The sequence below is a fragment of the Benincasa hispida genome, chromosome 1 (genome assembly GCF_027475165.1).
Source record: "Benincasa hispida cultivar pf3 chromosome 1, pf3_genome.v1.1, whole genome shotgun sequence".
Classification (NCBI taxonomy): Eukaryota; Viridiplantae; Streptophyta; class Magnoliopsida; order Cucurbitales; family Cucurbitaceae; genus Benincasa; species Benincasa hispida.
In genome coordinates this window covers 58104379-58125373 of record NC_143478.1, presented here as the reverse complement: position 1 = coordinate 58125373, position 20995 = coordinate 58104379, and the positions used below count along the sequence as shown (strand labels likewise).

The 20995-nt window shown below is 39.5% G+C and overlaps 1 pseudogene; it reads left to right on the top strand.

The window, feature by feature from the left end:
• On the top strand, nt 1-8535 carry LOC150038575 (uncharacterized; annotated as a pseudogene).
• Nucleotides 8536-20995: the final 12460 nt, after the last annotated feature.

Sequence of the window (20995 nt, the reverse complement as noted above, 5' to 3'; positions counted from 1 at the left end):
ATGACACCTAAACGTAGAACAAGGAAAACAGTTAGAGAAGAAATACAAGGAGAGAGAGAGAGGAGTAATCAAACTGCTCCAGCTGCACCAATTCCGCCTATGACCCAAGTGGATGAAAAGGCAATGGAAGCCCGAATTAGTGAAGCTGTTGCAACCGCTCTGATGGGGAAGCTGCAGGAACTGATCCGTAGACCGATGGCAGGACAGCCTGCCCAGACTCAGGCTCAGGAGGAACCGGTGCCACCCGAGCCGTTACAATAAACCCGTCCGCAGGACAAGGACACGCAGAGCCTGTCTCTCGAGGCCAAACATTTAAGGGATTTCCGGAAGTATGACCCTCGCCCTTTTGATGGATCGTTAGGAGACCCCACCAAGGCAGAACTGTGGTTGTCATCCATCGAGACATTTTTTCGTTTTATGAGGTGCCCGGAAGAGCACAAACTGTAATACACAGTCTTCATGCTGACTGATAACGCGGTAATCTGGTGGCGTTTGGCAGAAAAGATGATTGATATTGGAGGTACCTTGCAACTTGGGAACAGTTCAAGGAACATTTTTATGAGAAGTACTTTTCGGCCAACACCCGATACAATAAGCAGACAGAATTCTTGAACCTGAAGCAGGGCGTTATGCTAGTGGAGGAGTACGAGGAAGAATTTGATAAGCTGTCTCAGCTTGCTCCTTAGCTAGTAGCCACCGAGGTAGCAAGTACCGAGAGATTTATCTAGGGCCTGAGGAGCAGGTTGCGAGGGATGGTGCATGCCTTGGATCTCAAGACATATGCCACGACACTGTGAGCCGCTGTGAGGATTGATGTCGACTCCTAGGGGAGAGAGGAATACAGGAGGTCACTCGAGATTGGGACCTCCATAGGACAAAAAAGGAAGGCTGAGCATAGGACTCTTGAACATCAGTAGAGGGGTCAGAACACAGTGCATGCTCCACGAACAGAGTACCTAGGCTGGGAATGGCAGGGAGGATAGACCGATATGCACCACTTGCGGTAAGCAACACTGGGGACGTTGTTTAGCCGGCTCTGGGAATTGTTTTCGATATGGCCAGAAGGGACATATGGCAGATAGATGCCCAAGGAAGAATGCGCCTGAGCATAGGAGCCAGCCCGTAGGATCGTTCCAGGGAGGCTCGAATCGCCAACAATAATAGGGAATGGTATTTTCTACCACTTGGCGTGAGGCCGAGAAGTCAGGCACCATGGTGACAGGTACACTTTCCATTTTGGGACACCATGCTCTTGTTTTATTTGACTCTGGTTCTTCGCACTCATTTATATCTACTGTATTTGTGAGACACGCCATGTTAGACTCAGTACCGTTGCCATTTGCATTGTCTATTTCCACTCCATCGGGAGAGATCATGTTAGCTACAGAAAAGATAAAAGCATGTCAGGTAGAAGTAGCCAACCGCGCATTAGATGTAACCTTGATAATTTTAGTTATGCGCGATTTTGATGTTATATTAGGCATGGATTGGTTAGCTGCTAACCATGCCAGCATAGATTGCTCTTGTAATGAGGTTATCTTTAACCCTCCTACAGGAGCCAGTTTTAAGTTTAAAGGGGTTGGGATCGTAGTCCTATGCAAGGTGATATCCGCATTGAAGGCCAGTAGGCTATTCGACCAAGGAGCCTAGGGCTTTATGGCTAGTGTGGTAGACACCAGGGAGAATGAAGTTACCTTGACTTCGGAGCCAGTAGTGAAGGATTTTCCAGATGTGTTTCCAGAAGACCTTCCCGGATTGCCCCCATAGCGGGAGATAGATTTTTCCATTGAATTGGAGCCAGAAACAACCCCTATTTCGAGGGCTCCATACAGGATGGCCCCGACAAAGTTGAAGGAACTTAAGATCCAATTGTAGGAGTTGTTGGACAAGGGTTTCATTCGCCCTAGCATGTCACCATAGGGTGCACCCGTATTGTTTGTGAAAAAGAAGGATGGATCATTACGTCTGTGCATTGACTACAGAGAGTTGAACAAGGTGACCATGGAGAACAAATGTCCCCTTCCCAGGATCGATGATTTGTTTGACCAGTTACAGGGAGCTATGGTATTCTCTAAGATTGACCTTCAGTCAGGGTACCACCAGCTGAGGATAAAGGACAGTGACATACCCAAGACAGCTTTTCGTTCGAGGTATGGACATTATGAGTTCGTCGTGATGTCATTCGGTCTAACGAATGTGCCGGCAGTGTTCATGGATCTAATGAATAGGGTGTTCAAGGAATTCCTCGACACCTTTGTGATTGTTTTTATTGATGATATTTTGATTTATTCCAAGACAGAGGCCGAGCATGGGGAGCATTTGAGGAAAGTTTTAGAGACATTGAGGTCCAATAATCTATATGCTAAGTTTTCTAAATGTGAATTTTGGTTGAAGAAGGTGTCCTTTCTAGGGCATGTGGTATCCAAGGAAGGTGTCTTAGTGGATCCTGCAAAGGTGGAGGCAGTTACGGGTTGGGCTCGTCCAACCACGGTCAATGAGGTGCGCAGTTTCCTAGGGTTAGTAGGCTACTACAGACGGTTTGTGAAGGATTTCTCTCGCATAGCCGCCCCATTAACTCAGTTGACCCGGAAGGGGGCAACATTTGTTTGGAATGAGGCTTGTGAAAGCAGTTTTCAGGACCTCAAGGAGAGGCTGGTTTCAGCCCCAGTTCTCACAGTATCAGACGGATCAGGTGGTTTCGTCATTTTCAGCGATGCATCCAAGAAGGGGTTGGGATGCGTATTGATGCAGTAGGGTAGAGTAGTTGCTTACACTTCACGTCAACTGAAAAAGCACGAACAGAATTATCCCACGCATGACTTGGAGTTAGCAGCGGTGGTTTTTGCTCTCAAGATCTGGAGACATTACTTGTATGGAGAAAAGATACATATCTTCACTGACCACAAGAGTTTGAAGTACTTTTTCACTCAAAAGGAGCTAAACATGAGGCAAAGAAGGTGGTTGGAACTAGTAAAGGATTATGACTGTGAAATTTTGTACCACCCGAGGAAAGCAAACGTAGTGGCAGATACTTTAAGCAGAAAGGTGGCCCATTCCACAGCTCTCATTATCGGACAGACTCACCTATGCAGGGAACTGGAGAGGGCAGAGATTGCAATAGTCGTGGGGAAGGTCACGGCACAGTTAGCATAGTTGTCGGTGCAACCAAGCCTAAGGTAGAAGATTATTGATGCACATCGAGACAACCCTTATTTGGAGGAGAGAGTTTGTAGAGTAGAGTCAGGCCAGGATAGCGAATTCTCTGTGTCAGCAGAAGGTGGCCTCCTTTATCAGGGGTGTCTGTGCGTGCCAGCGGTTAGTGACATTAAGGATGAGCTGTTGTCAAAGGCTCATAGTTCCCTATTCTTGGTCTACCTCGACAGCACCAAAATGTACCAGGATCTGAAATGTTACTATTGGTGGAATGATATGAAAAGAGAGGTTGCGGAGTTCGTCAGTAAGTGTTTGGTGTGCCAGTAGGTGAAAGCCCCGAGGTAGAGGCCAACAGGCTTGTTACAATCATTAAATGTACCAGAATGAAAGTGGTAGCATATGTCTATGGACTTTATCGTGGGGTTGCCTTGGACAATTAAAGGTTTCACTGTGATATGGGTCGTTGTAGACAGACTTACGAAGCTAGCACATTTCATACCTGGAAAGTCCACCTTTTCAGTGAATAAGTGGGCACAAATATACATGAAGTAAGTGGTAAAATTGCATGGAGTACCCGTATCCATTGTGTCGGACAGAGACCCTCGTTTCATGTCTAACTTCTGGAAAAGTCTCTAGGCAGCTTTGGGGACCCGGTTAAACTTCAGTACAGCGTTCCACCCCCAGACTGATGGGCAGACAGAGAGACTGAATCAGTATTGGAAGACATGTTACGTGCCTGTGCCATAGAGTTTTCAGGAAGTTGGGATGCACTTAATGGAGTTTGCGTACAATAACAGCTACCAGTCCACTATTGGGATGCCACCCTTTGAGGCCCTATATGGGAAGAGTTGCAGGTCCCCTATGTGTTGGGATGAGGTAGGAGAGAGGAGATTGTTAGGACCTTAATTGGTGCAGACCACAAATTAGGCCATACAGAAGATCAGGGCTTATGTGCAGACAGCCCAAAGCAGATAGAAGAGCTATGTCGATGTAAGACGTAAGGACCTGGAATTTGAGACTAGGGTGAAAGTGTTCCTAAAGGTGGCACCCATGAAAGGTATTCTGAGGTTGGCAGGAAAGGAAAGTTGAGTCCGAGATTCATTGGACCTTTTGAGGTCCTGGAACGAGTTGGCCGTGTAGCTTACCGTTTGGCCTTGCCCCCAGCATTGTCTTCAGTTCATAATGTCTTCCATGTTTCGATGCTAAGGAAATATGTGACAGGCCCATCCCATGTAGTTGACTTCGAGCCCTTGCAGTTGAACGACAACTTGAGCTACGAAGAGAAGCCTGTAGATATCCTCGCCCGAGAAGTAAAGACATTGCGCCGCAGGGAAATTTCTTTTGTGAAAGTCTTGTGGCAGAATCACCAGTTCAAGGAGGCTACCTGAGATGAAGGCCCAGTACCCGGAGCTTTTTCAGGAATGAACTTTCGAGGACGAAAGTTCTTTGAGGAGGGAATAATGTAACACCCTGTATTTTTTAGTATTAATGTAATTCTAATTTTTATTATTGGAGGGCATTTTTTTTAGGAATTTTGGATTTCTAGTGTAAGTGCAGGAATTTATTTTTACCTTGGAAATTATTCAATTTGGAAATTTATGAAAGGAATAAATTTCTTTTCGGGAAGGAAAGGTAGTTAATGAAATGTAGTAGAATAAGGAAAAGAATAAAATAAAGGGTTTATTGTATTTCCTTATAAATTATTATTATTATTATTTATAAAAACAACCCTTCTCTTCTTCTTCCTTATGCCACTCAAAGACCTAGTCGCCCCCTTTGTTTTCGTTTCTCCAGCTATCGTCGACGCAGCTTCGTTTGTCGCCTCCAGCCACCAACGCTCCGTTGATATCGGTCCGAGTCGTCTCTGCCACCGTAAACCCAACCCGATTCCGCTGCATCATTACAGAGCTCAGCCCCACCCTCCAGATCCGTGCGTTCGCCACCGTCTCACGTTCGCTCCAGCTGCAAACTCGCGCGACCAGAAACCCAGCCTCATTCGCCGCTTCAGCCACCGTCTCACGTTCGCTCTAGCTGCAGACTCGTGCGACCAGAAACCCAACTTCGTTCGTCGCTCGTCCAGCCCGCTGTCTGAAGCCAACCACCTTCCTCCACTGTCGTTCATCGAATTTCGGCGAGTGTTGGCAGCTGCCTTCCTCCACTGTCGTTCGTCCAATTTCGATGAATGTTGGTAAGTTTTGGGTGAGGTCAGTTGAGTTTTGAAGGTTTTGGATTACCCATTAAAATTGTGTATTTTCCTTTTTGATGATACATATTATATTTGGGATTTAGATCCAAGACTGGTTCGAAGACGCGCAACGTGTTGCCCAGCAGATTCGAGTTCGTTCGGCAAGTAGTTTGGTAAGCGTTATGATCCTTATTGTTGGGTGTTGGGTACCCATTGATTATTGGACTAAAGGATGGTTTAATTTTAAGTACTCTTGAAGGTTCCAAGTCGTCATCCATTGCGTTTTAAAATCTGCTAAGAAGAGATTTTGGAGTCAGAATCTTGCGAGTGTTTGTTGGGCAAGTTTCATTTGGGTAATTTAATTGGTGATCATTGGATACAATTTGTATGTTTGGATCCTGGTTCCAAGACTGAAATTTAGTATGATGTATATATTAGGGGACTCAATTCAGGACTTATTTGGTTGGAGATCATTAACTTGGATGAATATCTATATTTGACTTCGAGGTAAGTAACCTTACCATTGGAACTGCCCACGGGCCAGGTTTTATTTGTGTGCTCACGTGATAAGTGTATGTTATGGTAAATGTTAGCATGTTGATTGATAGTATGACCTGAATCAAAGTATATTCTGGCACGAATTCTGATTTGTTTACATACACACCTAAGTACTTGATTGTTAGTATGTGATAGTATGTGTTTTCATATGTCGATGTCTGATCTGTTGGTGTTGAGGCATACTTACATGTGGTGGATTTATGATGTAAGTTATACATGGATGATGTATAATATGTTATTAAGAAATATGTGTATGTGATGAAGCCATGGTATCAAGGATTTTTATGTATGATTTAGAACTGTGCAATGTTGAATCTTAGCATGTTAAGACTGTGTGACTATCCTCATTGATTAGTTAGATGCTCACCAGTTTATGTTTCCTTCGGGATTCACCAATTTGTGTTTCCTTCGGGATTCACCAGTTTTGTGTTTCCTTCAGGATTCACCAGTTTGTGTTTCCTTCGGGATTCACCAGTTTGTGTTTCCTTCGGGATTCACCAATTTGTGTTTCCTTCGGGATTCACCAGTTTTGTGTTTCCTTCGGGATTCACCAGTTTTGTGTTTCCTTCGGGATTCACCAGTTTTATGGGCATACTTGACTACAATAGAATAGGACTCAGTCTCTTGGTTGTTCCATAGGTTTATATGCCATATGTGGGTATTTAGAGGACATAGATGCCTAGCCTGACCCCAGTGGTGGGGTTACTTACTGAGTATTTCATGCTCATTCTTTCCTATGTTGATGTTTCAGGTAAGGGTAGAGATGCACTGGCAATGGCTCAGCAGAATTCGTGATCGTGCCATTAGGACTAGTGTTTACGCTTCCGCATCATGACATCTAGAGTCCTTATTTTTCCCTTAATGTTTAGTTTTATTGTTTTAAACTTATTATTAAGGATTATTTCTTTTATATACTTTTAATAGTCTTTACGAATTATGGGTACCCTATTATTGTTTTAACAATTGCATTTAATAAATGTCTTTTGGACTTCTCTTGTTTAATTAACATTTATTTCAACATAACTGAGCGTCGTTTTAAATTCTACGCATGCATTTATTTTAGTAACGACCTAACCTAAGTCCTAGGGGGTTAGGTCGTTACACCATGTAACCAGATGCTCTCTTTTAAGTACATTTGTTTATTTAGGTATTTATCTATTTGTTCTGCATCAATTATCCTTCGCCTTAAAGTAGGTTTTGCAGTTAGCTGTCCTATTCGAGTTGTGATGGCTTCTGGTATTAGTGAGATCTCAGCTTTTTCAAGGTCATCCATTATGTGTTTGGAGATGGTACTTAGAGCTGCTGTGTGAGCTGACTTTCGGCTAAGAGCATTAACCACAATGTTAGCTTTTCTTGGATGATAGAGGATCTCACAGTCGTAGTCTTTGATCAATTCTAGCCATCTTCATTGTCTCATATTTAACTCCTTCTGGGTAAAGAAGTACTTAAGGCTTTTATGATCTGTATAGATTTGGATCTTTTCCCCATATAAGTAATGTCTTCATATCTTTAAAGCAAAGACTACGACGGCTAACTCTAAGTCATGAACAGGATAGTTTTGTTCATAAGGTTTTAGTTGTCTTGAAGCATACGGTATTACCTTTCTGTGCTGCATCAAGACACAACCAAGCCCCTTCTTGGATGGTCACTGTAGACTATTAAACCCCCTGAATTGTCAGATATAGTGAGGATAAGGGTTGTGGTCAATCTTTCTTTTAGTTTCTGGAAGCTTTGTTCACATGCTTGGTTCCAGACAAAACGATTATTCTTCTTGATGAGGTTAGTTAAGGGTAATGCTATACTTGAGAAATTGTTCACAAGTCATCTATAATATTATGCTAATATGAGAAAGCTTCACACGTCATTGACCATTGTTGGGTGAGACCACTTGTTAACTGTTTCAATCTTAGCAGGATCCACTGAGATTCCTTCTTTTCTTACAATATGCCTTAAATAGGCAAATTGTCGCACCCAAAACTCACACTTGGAGAATTAGGCACACAATTTCTTTGTTCTCAATGTAGAAAGGACATCCCTAAGATGTTTTTCATGTTTTGTCTCAGACTTGGAATAAACCAGGATATCATCTATGAACACGATTATGAAGTTATCAATATAGTCCTTAAAAATTCTATTCATCAAATCCATGAAAGTTGTTGGGGCATTAGTTAATCCAAAGGGCATCAAGCAAACTCATAATGGCCATATCTTGTTCGAAAAGCAGTCTTGGGAATATCAGACTCCTCGATTCGTATTTGGTGATATCCTATCGTATGTCTATTTTGAAGAATACTGAGGCTCTTTGTAATTGGTCAAATAAGTCATCAATGTGTGAGAGTTGGTATTTATTCTTTATTGTCAACTTATTCAACTCCCGATAATCTATTCATAAACGCATTGATCCGTCCCTTTTCTTAACAAATAAAACAGATGCTCCCTAAGGAAACAGACTAGGGTGTATAAATCCCTTGTCTAACAATTCTTGTAATTGTATTTTAAGTTCTTTTAACTCCGCAGGCGCCATTCTATATGGTATTTTAGATACTGGTTCAACTCCGGGAATTAGTTCTATACAAAATTATATTTCTCGACTAGGTGGTAAACCTGGAAGCTATTATGGGAATACATCTTCAAACTAGAATATCCTTAATATCATCTTTTTGGTTTTGTGAATCCATCACACTTGCTAGATATGCCCAAGCCCTATGGTTGAGCAAATGCTTAGTTTTTAAGGCTGAAATTATTCTTGGAGTTGATTGTATATTAGAACTCTTAAATTTAAAATTTAGTCATGTTGGGAAGGTAGATATGACCTTCTTATTATGACAATTTATGCTTGCATGGTTTGCTGCTAACCAGTCCATGTCAAAATCACTTATATCTAGGATGATAAGAGTTACTCCTAGTTTATGTCTTGATACTAACAACTCGCAGTTTTCCACCGCGGAGCTGGCTAGCATAGATACTATGGTAGGAGTAGCTGTGGATAGAATGTAGCCTACGGGCTTTGATGTTAGTTGAGCATGTTGTGCAAATGTTGTGGAGATGAATGAATGACTAGAGCCTGAATCAAATAAAATGAAGGCATAATACCCGAGGATGGGTAATGTACCTGTAACAACTGCATCTTGATTCTCCGCCTCTTGTCGTGTAACAGCAAACACCCATCCTTTCTATTGATGGGTAACCTTGTTATTGTAGGCTAGGTGGCCTGAGTAGTTGATACTTGGGTAACGAGCTTTGGGCAAGCCTTTGCATAGTGACCTGTTTGGCCACAAGGGAAACATACTCCTAAGTTCTGAAGACATTGCCTATGATGGTGTTTTCCACAATTTTCGCGCTTAGGATATGTGAAAGTTGGCTTTTCTGTTGTGACTGTACACCCTGAGTGCCTTAGGAATTTTTAGCTTACCATTGTTAACATTAGAAGCTTTTTTGGTTGAATTTCCTCTTGGCATGAATCCTTGTTCAGGATTGTGGTTTTAGCAGCGAGAGCTACTTCCATGAGTAAGGCTGACTTGAGGGCAAGTGTATACTCTTTGTGTCGAAAGGTAGTGACCATGCCTCAAATGCCTTCTCTTAATCCCCACATAAACCTTTCCACCTTCTTCTCTTATGTGTCCACTAGGTGAGGAACAAAGTGAGACAAGCGATCGAATTTTCATTCATGCTCCGCCACCGACATGTTCACTTGATGAAAATTAAGGAATTCCACTTCCTTCTAGTATCTTCTTGTCAATGGGAAATACTTGTTGTAAAAAGCCTGATTAAATCGCTGCCACAAAATCGAACCCTTCATTGTTCTTTGTGTGGATTCCCACTAGCACTTTGCATTACCTCTTAGTATGAAGATGGCAAAATTTACTTTTTGTTCTTCTGCGATGTTCATGTGGTGGAAAATAGTTTCTATTTCTGTTATCCAATTCTCTGCTATAGTTGGATTCCCACCAGAACCCTTCACATCCCGCTCCCGCTTAATATGAACATTCTCTCCATTCACCTTAGTATTGACAGGGGGACATTCCCAGGGTGCCACGAGGCTAAGGATGGATATCATGATGTGAACATAAAGGTAGAAACATGAAGAGGTTAAGTGAATTATCATATACCCCAAGTACCTCCCACTGAATGTTCTACCTAGGGGTTCATGAACTTAGACCATCCGACTACTGATTTTATCTCAGTCTGTTTAATTTTCTTAAAAACAACTCTTGTCTTTGAAATTAAACAAGTTCAAGTCAAGTCCCATTAAACTCTTTAACGGACAAACCTCAAATTTGCATGTATGCATCAAATCTATCTAACCTTTCCATGTAGGTTCCCAGGTAGGGGTGCTCCATTTCCGTCAGCTTAAGTACCCCAGCCTAGACAGAACCTGCCTTAGACGAAAGGTCCCTTATAGATAGATTTGCTATATATTTAATCTTTTGTTAATCAATTTAATCCTATTAAACTGATTAAAAGATTAAACCTTAGGTTGCTAATCCCATTAGAACCGTGATCTTATGTCTATCTCCACCAAGTTTTAAAACTCTTTTAAATCCATGATTCAAGCCTAAGTTCGGATGCTTGTCTTTCTTATCGATTTTAGTTTTAATTTCCCAAAACCAATTCACAGTGCTATGCACTAGATATTTATAACTCTTATAAATTTAACCTATGTGTCATGCTTCATCCAATGTTCATTCATTACTATATACAACTTTTATATACTTGGTAATGAACTAAGCAAACATGCTTCCATACACCTTTATACTGTAACACTTATAATATAAAGATGATGCATGTCTAGGCTTAATTCATGCATAAATATAACTCTTATATTATATGATGTATAATAAAACATACATCTCATGTACATTCATCACAATTAATGGACCGAGATAATTAGCCTAAACTGGAAAACAATTCTATCTATTACATAAGTCCATCGAGCAAACCAGTTCACAAGCGAACCAGGTCATGAACCGCCCTGACGAAGCCTCCCTGATTGTTTAGTAAATTGGGAAAGTAACCACGATCGCTTAGCTACGATCAAGTACCATTTACAATGCGATGAAGCATGAGGCCACTCAATCATTTAGCGCACTAAATTTAAACACACAATTCTAAACGATCATTTAGACGACTACGTTGTTGTGAAGCATGATCGTCTAAACGATCATTTAGACGACTACGTTGTTGTGAAGCATGATCGTCTAAACGATCATAGAACAAGCGCTAAGTAACTTTTACTATGCGATTGTGTAGTTAGTGACTAAGCGATGAAGCTTGCTGAGCTACACGATCGTTTAGTGTGCGTGCATCCACCTTGCAGCCAAGTATCACATACTCTAAGATCCTTACCCCCACCATTTACACGATTTGACCATAGCTTGATCTTCTTCTTTCTCGAAGCAACACGCAACTCTTTGCCTTGAAGCTTTATCACGAGTGACTCACACTAACTTAAATATTTTGAATTATAGACTCGATAGCAAGTTAATATGCCCAAAAACACATGGGCCCTTACAATTAACTTTGAAAAATGTAAAAGAATTAAACAACCAGAGGCAATCATCCTAGAAACTCCATTAATCCACATCCACAAACATATTTAACACTTAAACATAATGCAAACATGTTTTACCCACCAGAAATGTAAATGTTATTCTATTCATCAATGAATTTGGAATATCAGAACCTGTCTTTGATACCAATTGAAGGAACTCTTATCAACGAGAACTTATAAGCAGAAGCAAGATCGTTCCAAAATCATTGTGACAGAATTACAAGCATTCACAAACATACAAGCCAGTTATGCATCTTCTATCAAATTATAACATGCTTTATAAAATAAATACAAAAGTAATGAGAGACATACCTTTGAAGAACATTTCTTCTAACTTTCTCTTGCTCTCGTGGAGTCTGGTACAACAACCTCTTGCTGTCTCTACGATCGTCTACCCAATCGTATGGTCAATCACGAACAAGTAACCTCTCGGACACCACCACTCAGTATCCTTGGTATTCTCAGAGTGAGAATCGAGGAGGTGTGGGCTCAGATGCCCTAAACTCTCGTTCGGTCATGTAGTTTATAAACACCTATATAACAAATGTTTGTGATGTAATAATATGAGATATTTTCTTCACTGTTGTCTATGAAACATGAGATGTTTTATTTACATTTACAACAAACCAATAAACAAAGATCCCTGGTTGTCGTTGTAACTTAAGTATATATGTGGAGACATACAAGTGGATCATGCTTTAAGTGATAACCAAAATGGTCTGTAGTATATGGATAAAGTAGGGAAACCTTATCCTGGTAACACTACGGATGTGGCCCGCTTTGTAGATAGTTACAAGTGTTATGACGTACTATAGATGATCTGATCCTGATCATTCATATGGAGAAATGTGAGTGAGGGTGTCCTATACAAAGGAGTTTGTATAAGATCGGACCACGAAGTGTTTAGTCTCGTTATATAACACCGTTCATAACAGAGACTTCACTTCACTAGGATGACCATAGGTAACATGATATTAATCCTGAGGAAGTTGGGAACTCCTGCGTTTAAGGGCGGTCCTTTGATTTGCATGGGTGCGAGTGGCAAGATCACTGACTCAAATGTACCACTTTGGGGATTCATCTGATTGAGGAGCTGGGAACTCAGCTACACAAGATAGAATTCACTCCTTCCCTGAAGCAGGGGTAAGTAGATAGATTGCTCCTTTAAAGGCTGATTCTGGGGCTTAAACGATGTGGTGCCACACACCTTTTCATGGCTCGAGAGGTGTCCACTCATAGTAGGACTATGAAATATTATTCATTAGAGGGATCAGTGGTACTTAAGGAGTTAGATGTAGCTATAGGGGAAAAACGGTAAATTAGCTCAACTGTACTTACGAGCATCTGTGAAGGGTTATCGTACTGTTGACTGGTTATATCCGATGGACACAGAAATATATCTGTGGTGAGAAGAGTGCAGCTTTCGGTCTTTATTGGAGTGCCTGACAATTAACGGATGGTGGATCTTGTGACTAAAAAGTTTAGTCAGTTATTCACGTACCATTGGAGCTTCAAGCTACAGGTCCATAAGGTCCTTTTGGTAGCTCAATGGATTCAACTTGAGAATAAGTTTTTGGGTCAATTTGAAGTGTTCAAATTGACAAGAGGGAATTTGATTATATATGATATATTAAACTGGTTCAATTATATGTGATATAGTTGACATGATGTATGAGATATATTAATTGGAGGAGAATGATATAAATATGATTTATATCAAGTAAAGGAGAAAAGGACTATGGTTTAAATGTTACATTTGAAGTGATATTAAAACTATAGGTTATAAATATAATATGATAAGTAAGTTATTATATTTATTTATAATTAAAACAATTTTGAGATAATTGTTAGTGGTTTCTCCTTAACCGTGCGTGAAAGTGGGGGGTTATGTTCAGTTTTCATAACTGAAGGATAAAATGATTTTTTTTTTTCATTTTGGATGAGAATCGTTGAATCGCTTGATTTGAGTACACAACCTATTGTTTAGTTCACGAGAGACTACACGACAGCTTCAAGTGTTTTTCTAAACGATCATGTACACGCGCCATTCTCAAAACGATCGTGCAACTTTTTACTAAACGATCGCATGGCAAGCGAGCTTTACTAAACGATCGTGTAAATGATCACACTTGACTTCCTAAACGATCGTGTACCTGCTGAAATTTTACTAAACGATCAAGCACAAAGTCTATGTGATAGACACTATACTCTCCCACTTGCTTGGTTGTTGAGTACGATCGTTTTTTTTTTCAAAACCTCTACCAAATCCAACAAATATTTGTAACGACCGGATCCGTACACATTATGATCCGACCGCTACGACATGCATACTTAGACTTTTCTATCATGAGATGAGTTTTGGTGAAAATTTCAAAGAACATATCTAAATTTTATTAATTAGATAGAAAAACTATATAAAAAGTTTATTTATCAAAACACCAGGATCCATAAAACATTAGCATGGTGGTACAAAATGCATATGCCTATAATAGTGAGTTTGATGGTTGGCCATTTGAGCGACGTCCAATTCTGCCATCTACGCTGTGTCCTTACCTACAAAATCTATAAAAATATAGGATGAGTATATAATATTGTGAAACCCGGATCTCCATTTTCCTACTTAAGTAAGTGATTAAGGGGTTAATTAGGAGGAAATTAAATTCTATATTACGTAAATAATCTAATAATTTTACAATTGTCATAATAACTGTAATAATTGTCACCTTCTGTGGATCAACAATTAGTAAAAATGAATGTAAACTATAATGGTTAGGTATTATAGTTATGATAACCATATTTGATCCTGGAATACGAGTAGAGAGGACCCTAAAAGGATGAAAAGAAGAGAAAACCTTGAAGACTTAAATCCTAAACAGTGAAGAAAGGACTGAAGAACTGAGAAAAATATAGAAAATTATCTGGGAAAATTCGTGTGGAAGTTGCATGGAGATAAACCATATTCACAGTAGCTAACGAGATTGGAGAGAAAATGGAGAGAGCGAGATTGGAGAGAAAATGGGAGAAGAAATGGGAGAGAGCGAGAGTGGAGGCAGCGAGATTGATTTGAGCGAGAGAATGGGAGAGAGCGAGACTGGTTGAGCAAGAGAATGGGAGAGAGTGAGACTGGCTGAGCAAGAGAATGGGAAAGAGCGACACTGTCGAGGTCCAAGCTAGCGAGAAGGCTGGAGAGATCGAGATCCTTAACGAAAGTGGAGAAAGCAGGAGTTTGAGCGAGATAGTTGGAGAGAGCGAGAACGGAGAGAGCGAGAGTTTGAGCAAGAAAGTGGGAGAGAGCGAGAGCAGCCTGAACACCTCATTCGAACGTCACGCCCATGCGATCGAAGGAAACTGCCTGTTCATCGAACGACCAGGCATTTATGTGTTGAATTTGGCCACGATCTTATAGATTATGCATTGAAAACCCTAAATTGAATACAAACAAAGCTTGAAGATGTAAGGGCAAACGTCAATTAAAATTGAGGTGTCCGATTAAGAGGAATTCTTAAAACCTAAGGAATTGTGTTGGATGCGTTTGGGAAGAATACATTGAACCAAGGTGAAGTCCGCTTACATTGATAAAGGGAGGATTAAACATTTTGCCATGCAGCCAAGTAGGTGGTGTCAACACCATAGGAGGTTTGGACGCCTATAAATAGAGCCGTTGGGATTTCATTGTCAAATCACAAATCATAAAATTCGTAAAAAGAGGGGGAGAGTAGAGTGCATTGGACAGTGAGGGTGAAGGAGAATGCATCAACTTGAGATGAGAAGATCTCCCAATCTACTCGAGCGTTTGATGTAGTTATAAAGCCATCTGAAAGATAAGAGAGTCTAGTTTTCATGGTGAGGCTGCCGGAGAAGAAGCTCTAAGGAATTGGGTTGGACAATGAGAAAAAGACAGAGGGGTCGAGCTATCGGGTAAGCTGGGCCAGTCTTGATGTTTGGATGATTCCGGCTAAACCATGAAGAGTTATGAGCTAAGATTTTATGGTAAGCTTCTTGAGACATTCTAGAATAGTTTGGTAGAAGGAAGTATCTTAAAATAAGGTTTAGAACTATAAGTAATCTAAGTTGTAAATTGGATCTGGATTCTAGGGGTAAAAAGGGAGCCCGAGGTAGAAAAGGGAACTGTTAGAAAGGCTCCTAAGCAATTAAGGTGAGTGTTATAGTTTTGATAGTTAGCATATGTCGTGAGTATTATAGCTTTATAGTTAACATATGTTGTGAGTGTGACATTGCTTTTAGTAACTCAGTAGATGTTGTGCATATTATGTTGCATGAGAAAATACCATCCCTGCTAGCATGATAATTTTGCTAGGTTAGTATGCTTGGTAAATGTTATGTCACTCCAGAGCATCATTTGTTAGCATGATAGTTGGGTAAAGTCAGTATATTTGTTGAGTAGTACGTGCTTTGTTAGTCAGAAAGTACAGTGAGTAGCTTGATGTACTGTGGGTGTTATACTTTTTTGTTATCACTGTGTCTTTGATAAATCAGTACGTAATGTGAATATTATAGTTGTATAACCTGAACCTCACAGTCTTGAGATGTTAGAATTTGCTATCCTATGAATTATAGGGTTGCCGTCATCTCTCGCAAGCATTACAGTAGAGTCTATTGTGAATATTTACTTAAGTTAAAAGAGAAGTGCATCATAAATATTGTGAAGCCATGATATTGTTTATGTGTGACTATGGAAACTGCGATTATGCCCGGGATGTGGTTCACATGCTTAAAAAAAAAGGTTCTTGGTGGGAAAATTGGTCGGCTTCGGTCGGCGGGAAATTATAGTCGGTGATGACCGACGGGAAATATGGTCAAGTACCTAAGCATGACTAGCGGGACAAATAAAATGGTCGATGTGCACATTGGCGGGAATTGGGGTCATAGGAAGGTTTCCATAGGTGATTGTATTGTTTGATGATAGAGTATTATTGCTATGTGTTGATGTTGGAATTCAAATTAGTAGCTGCGTGATTATGCCATTGATTGCACTTAATTTCAGTTGCGTGATTATGCCATTGATTGCACTTAAGTTCAGTGTGAGTGCCAACATGTGATTGGTTTCCCAAAATGATGATTTTCAAAATGATTTTCATCTTTAAAAAAACCACTCACTGGGCTTAGTAGCTCACACTCTTCAAAATGTTTTCTTAATCCCCCTCAGGTAGCGGAAGATGAGGAGCTTCAGAGTGCTGCTAAGGTCAAGGTCTGCCACGTGCCACAATTACACTTCCGGAGAGTTGTTACGGTTCTCGTTGGAAACTTTGCTGTTAAGTCCTTAAGTTGTATAAACGTTATATCACTGTCGTAACATAATCATGCAACATAATAAAGGTACACTACTATAGAACATTTAAAGAGAGGGTGAGATAAACTACTTACCTTGACTGTGATCTAATTATTCCTTATTATTCTTTATGATTTGATCAGTAGAGCTTTTCCTTTTTAAATCAAAAGAGGAAATTTGGGTAGCACCTTACCTGAGCTTTTCTCTTTTAAGCTCACAGAACTTCCTCACTCACATTTACTTTTTCACACGATTCTTTGTTACTGAGATTTGTTTGAGAATGGGTTAAATCTTCGGTAAAGGGTCCTATTTATAGTAGTTTTCAGCTCTTCTCAGTGTGACAAATCATCCTACAGGTGGCTTCTTTATAATTACTTAGGGTTTAAGGATTCCTCTCAATAAGACACCTAATCTTGGCTAACGTTTGCCCTTACATCATCATTCTTTGTTTCTATACAATTTTAGGGTTTTTCTATATATAATCTATAAGATCGTGGCCAAATTCAATGCATAATCCACGCTTCTGTCCAAATCTCGCTCTCTTTGTTCTCAGAATCTCGCTGGTTTGGCTCTTATGACTCTCGCTCTCGCTGTCACTGGTCTCGCTCCTACTCTCGCTCTCGCTCTCGCTCCCGCTCTCGCTCCCGCTCCCGCTCCCGCTTCCGCTCTCGCTCCCGCTCTCGCTCTCGCTCCCGCTCCCGTTCCCGCTCCCGCTCCCGCTCTCTCTTTCGCTTCCGCTCCCGCATTCGCTCTCGCTTTCGCGCTCGCTCCTGCTCCCATTCTCTCCTATTTTCTCGCTGAGAATCTCGCTCTCTTTACTCTCGCTCTCTCCAATTTTCTCTCCAATCTCGCTCTCTCCACTCTTGGTCTCTTCAATTTTCTCTCCAATCTCGCTAGTTTTCACGCATGGTTGCCTTCACTGCTTGTGGATTCCACTTCTTCTTTTTAACTTTTTCAAATTTTAAGAGTATATGGGCAATAAATTCACCTCCAATTCTTCCAATGAGCAGTGCCCAAACAAAAAGTTATTTACTGCCCGTTGTCTCCTGAATTAGCTAGCATTCAACTTCTAATTAATCCTCCCTAATTCTGCTCCCTTATTCATTATTTTTGGATGATGAATAAATTTCCTATTTTTCTCCTTCTAAATTTCCACCCCTTTAAATAAAATTTCATTCTGCTTAATATTTGACATTTAATTTCCTGTATGCGTACAAATCTGGTTGTTATATTTAATTTATTAAGCAGAACGAAATTTTATTTAAAGAGGTGGAAATTTAGAAGGGAAAAAATAGGAAATTTATTCATCATCTAAAAATAATGAATAAGGGAGCAGAATCAGGGAGAATTAATTAGAAGTTGGACGCTAGCTAATTCAGGAGACAACGGGCAGTAGATAACTTTTTGTTTGGGCACTACTCATTGGAAGAATTGGAGGTGAATTAATTGCCCATATACTCTTAAAATTTGAAAGAGTTAAAAAGAGGAAGTGGAATCCACAAGCAGTGAAGGCAACCACGCGTGAAAACTAGCAAGATTGGAGAGAAAATTGAAGAGAGCGAGAGTGGAGAGAGCAAGATTGGAGAGAAAATTGGAGAGAGCGAGAGTAAAGAGAGCGAGATTCTCAGCGAGACAATGGGAGAGAGTGGGATCGAGAGCGAGCGCGGAAGCGAGAGTGAACACGGGAGCGGGAGCGAGAGCGAGAGCAGAAGCGGGATTAGCGAGAGCGAGAGCGAGAGTCGCGAGAGCCAAACCAGCGAGAAAGCTGAAGAGAGAGCGAGATTCTGAGAACAAAGAGAGCGAGATTTGGACAGAAGCGTGGATTATGCATTGAATTTGGCCACGATCTTATAGATTATACATAGAAAAATCCTAAAATTGAATACAAACAAAGAATGATGACGTAAGGGCAAACGTTAGCCAAGATTAGGTGTCTTATTGAAAGGAATCCTTAAACCCTAAGTAATTCTAAAGAAGCCACCTGTAGGATGATTTGTCACACTAAAAGAGCTGAAAACTACTATAAATAAGACCCTTTGCCAAAGATTTAACCCATTTTCAAACAAATCTCAGTAACAAAGAATCGTGTGAAAAAATAAGTGTGAGTGAGGAAGTTCTGTGAGGTTAAAAAAGAAAAGCTCGGGTAAGGTGCTGCCCAAATTTCCTCTTTTGATTTAAAAAGGAAAAGCTCTACTGATCAAATCATAAAGAATAATAAGGAATAATTAGATCACAGTCAAGGTAAGTAGTTTATCTCACCCTCTCTTTAAATGTTCTATGGTAGTATACCTTTATTATGTTGCATGATTATGTTAATTGTTATATTGCATTACATGTTTAGAACACGTTTCTCTACAAGGGACCCCATGCATTATGTTTGTTCACGATTACGTTAAAATCAAGTTTTAATTAGGTGTAAGTTATGCCTCTAGTCCAATATTACGTTTATGCTAATGGTTGATGTTGGATGCGACTCTGGCCCTACTGACTGCATGACCCGCTAATCATCAGATGGGTTAGTTTTCACTTAGGTCCTCATCTTCCTATCAGGGCGGAGAGATTTATGTTGGAAGCATAACCGACCACCACATGTTATTATACGTTTTCAGTCCCAACCATATGTTTTTATGACATGTTGATTGTGATTGTGCATTTGGTCACTACCCTATGTGAGAACTACTTACTAGGTATATTATATACTCATCCTATATTTTTACAGATTTTGTAGGTAAGGACACGGCGTAGATGGCAGAATTGGACGTCGCTCAAATGGCCAACCATCAAACTCATTATTATAGGCATATGCATTTTGTACCACCACGCTAATATTTTATGGATCCTGGTGTTTTGATAAATAAACTTTTTATATAATTTTTCTATCTAATTAATAAAATTTAGATATGTTCTTTGAAATTTTCACCAAAACTCATCTCATGATAGAAAAGTCTAAGTATACATGTCGTAGCGGTCGGATCATAATGTGTAAGGATCCGGTCGTTACAAATATCTCCTATCGTGTCTCTTTCTTAAAATAAATTATAATTTATGGGTCAAAACAATATGACTCGTGCTTCCAACATAATAAGATGTCAATATATTAATGGAAGAATATATTTAACATGGTATAAGAGAATCTAAAAATTGTTCTAAAAAGTTCAGATTGCATACCAAGCTCATATACATTAACGATATATTAGAGTGATTATCGTCATTTGAAATTTTAGAAAGTTTTTATTCATTTTGAAATAGTCCTATATTGAAATTTGGTTAATTAAAAAATATGGGAAAATAAATGATTAATACATACAATATGTATACAACTAAATTTTCAACGACCAAAGTATAAGATAGATCATCCTTTAAAATAATAATAATAATAAATAAATAAATAAAACTCCAATAAAAAAAAAGATTAAGTCAGAAGCTTATTGATGTCAACTAGTAACCTATTACTTAGTAACAAAGTACCATCTAACTTAACTTCTCCTTACCGCCAATTTGGGTCGTAGGTTCACACCCATAGAAAATTGATGAGACTATGAATGTGATTTCAAGACTGTAAAATTTAAGTTAATTATTTAAAATTATTGAGTTTTAATTTCCCTTTCATTTTTGGAAATTGGAATTAAATTGAAATAATTTAAAAATTTTTATTGGTTAAATTGAATTTAATTGATTGGATATTCGAACTAATTATCTTAAAAATATTGAATTTTGTCTCCCTTTCATTTTGGATTTTGGAGCCAACATAAAACAACTAAGGAGCTAATTGATTTTTTGTGGTTTTAAATTGATTAAAATATTTGAAAGAATTTAATTTGTATAAAGTTGATGGATTTTATGCCATTTAATTTTGGTTTTTGAAGTCTAAATTAAGGTAATTTGATAAGTTGATTGATTTATTAATTTAATAGAATCTTTAGAGATTTTGGAGATATTGTGATAGAATATTTTATTTATCTTTTTAAAATTTGAAAAAAAAATGAAAGAATTAGGATTTTTCGAAATTAAAGGAGAGTGAAAAGAGGTAGAAAATAGGGGAGAAAGTAATTCGGTTTTTCAACGACACCTTCCACAAAATTGTAGATTTCTGGAGGTTGAATCGGATCATGCTCAAATTCCGTTAGCCTATTCGGAACATATAGAGTTTCATTTTCAATGGTTGGATCGTTGTTTGAAGCTCTGGTTTGTTCGTAATCACTGCTGAATAAAATCCGTAAAACTGGAAATTCCCCTTCTCTCTCACTGTCGTAGACCA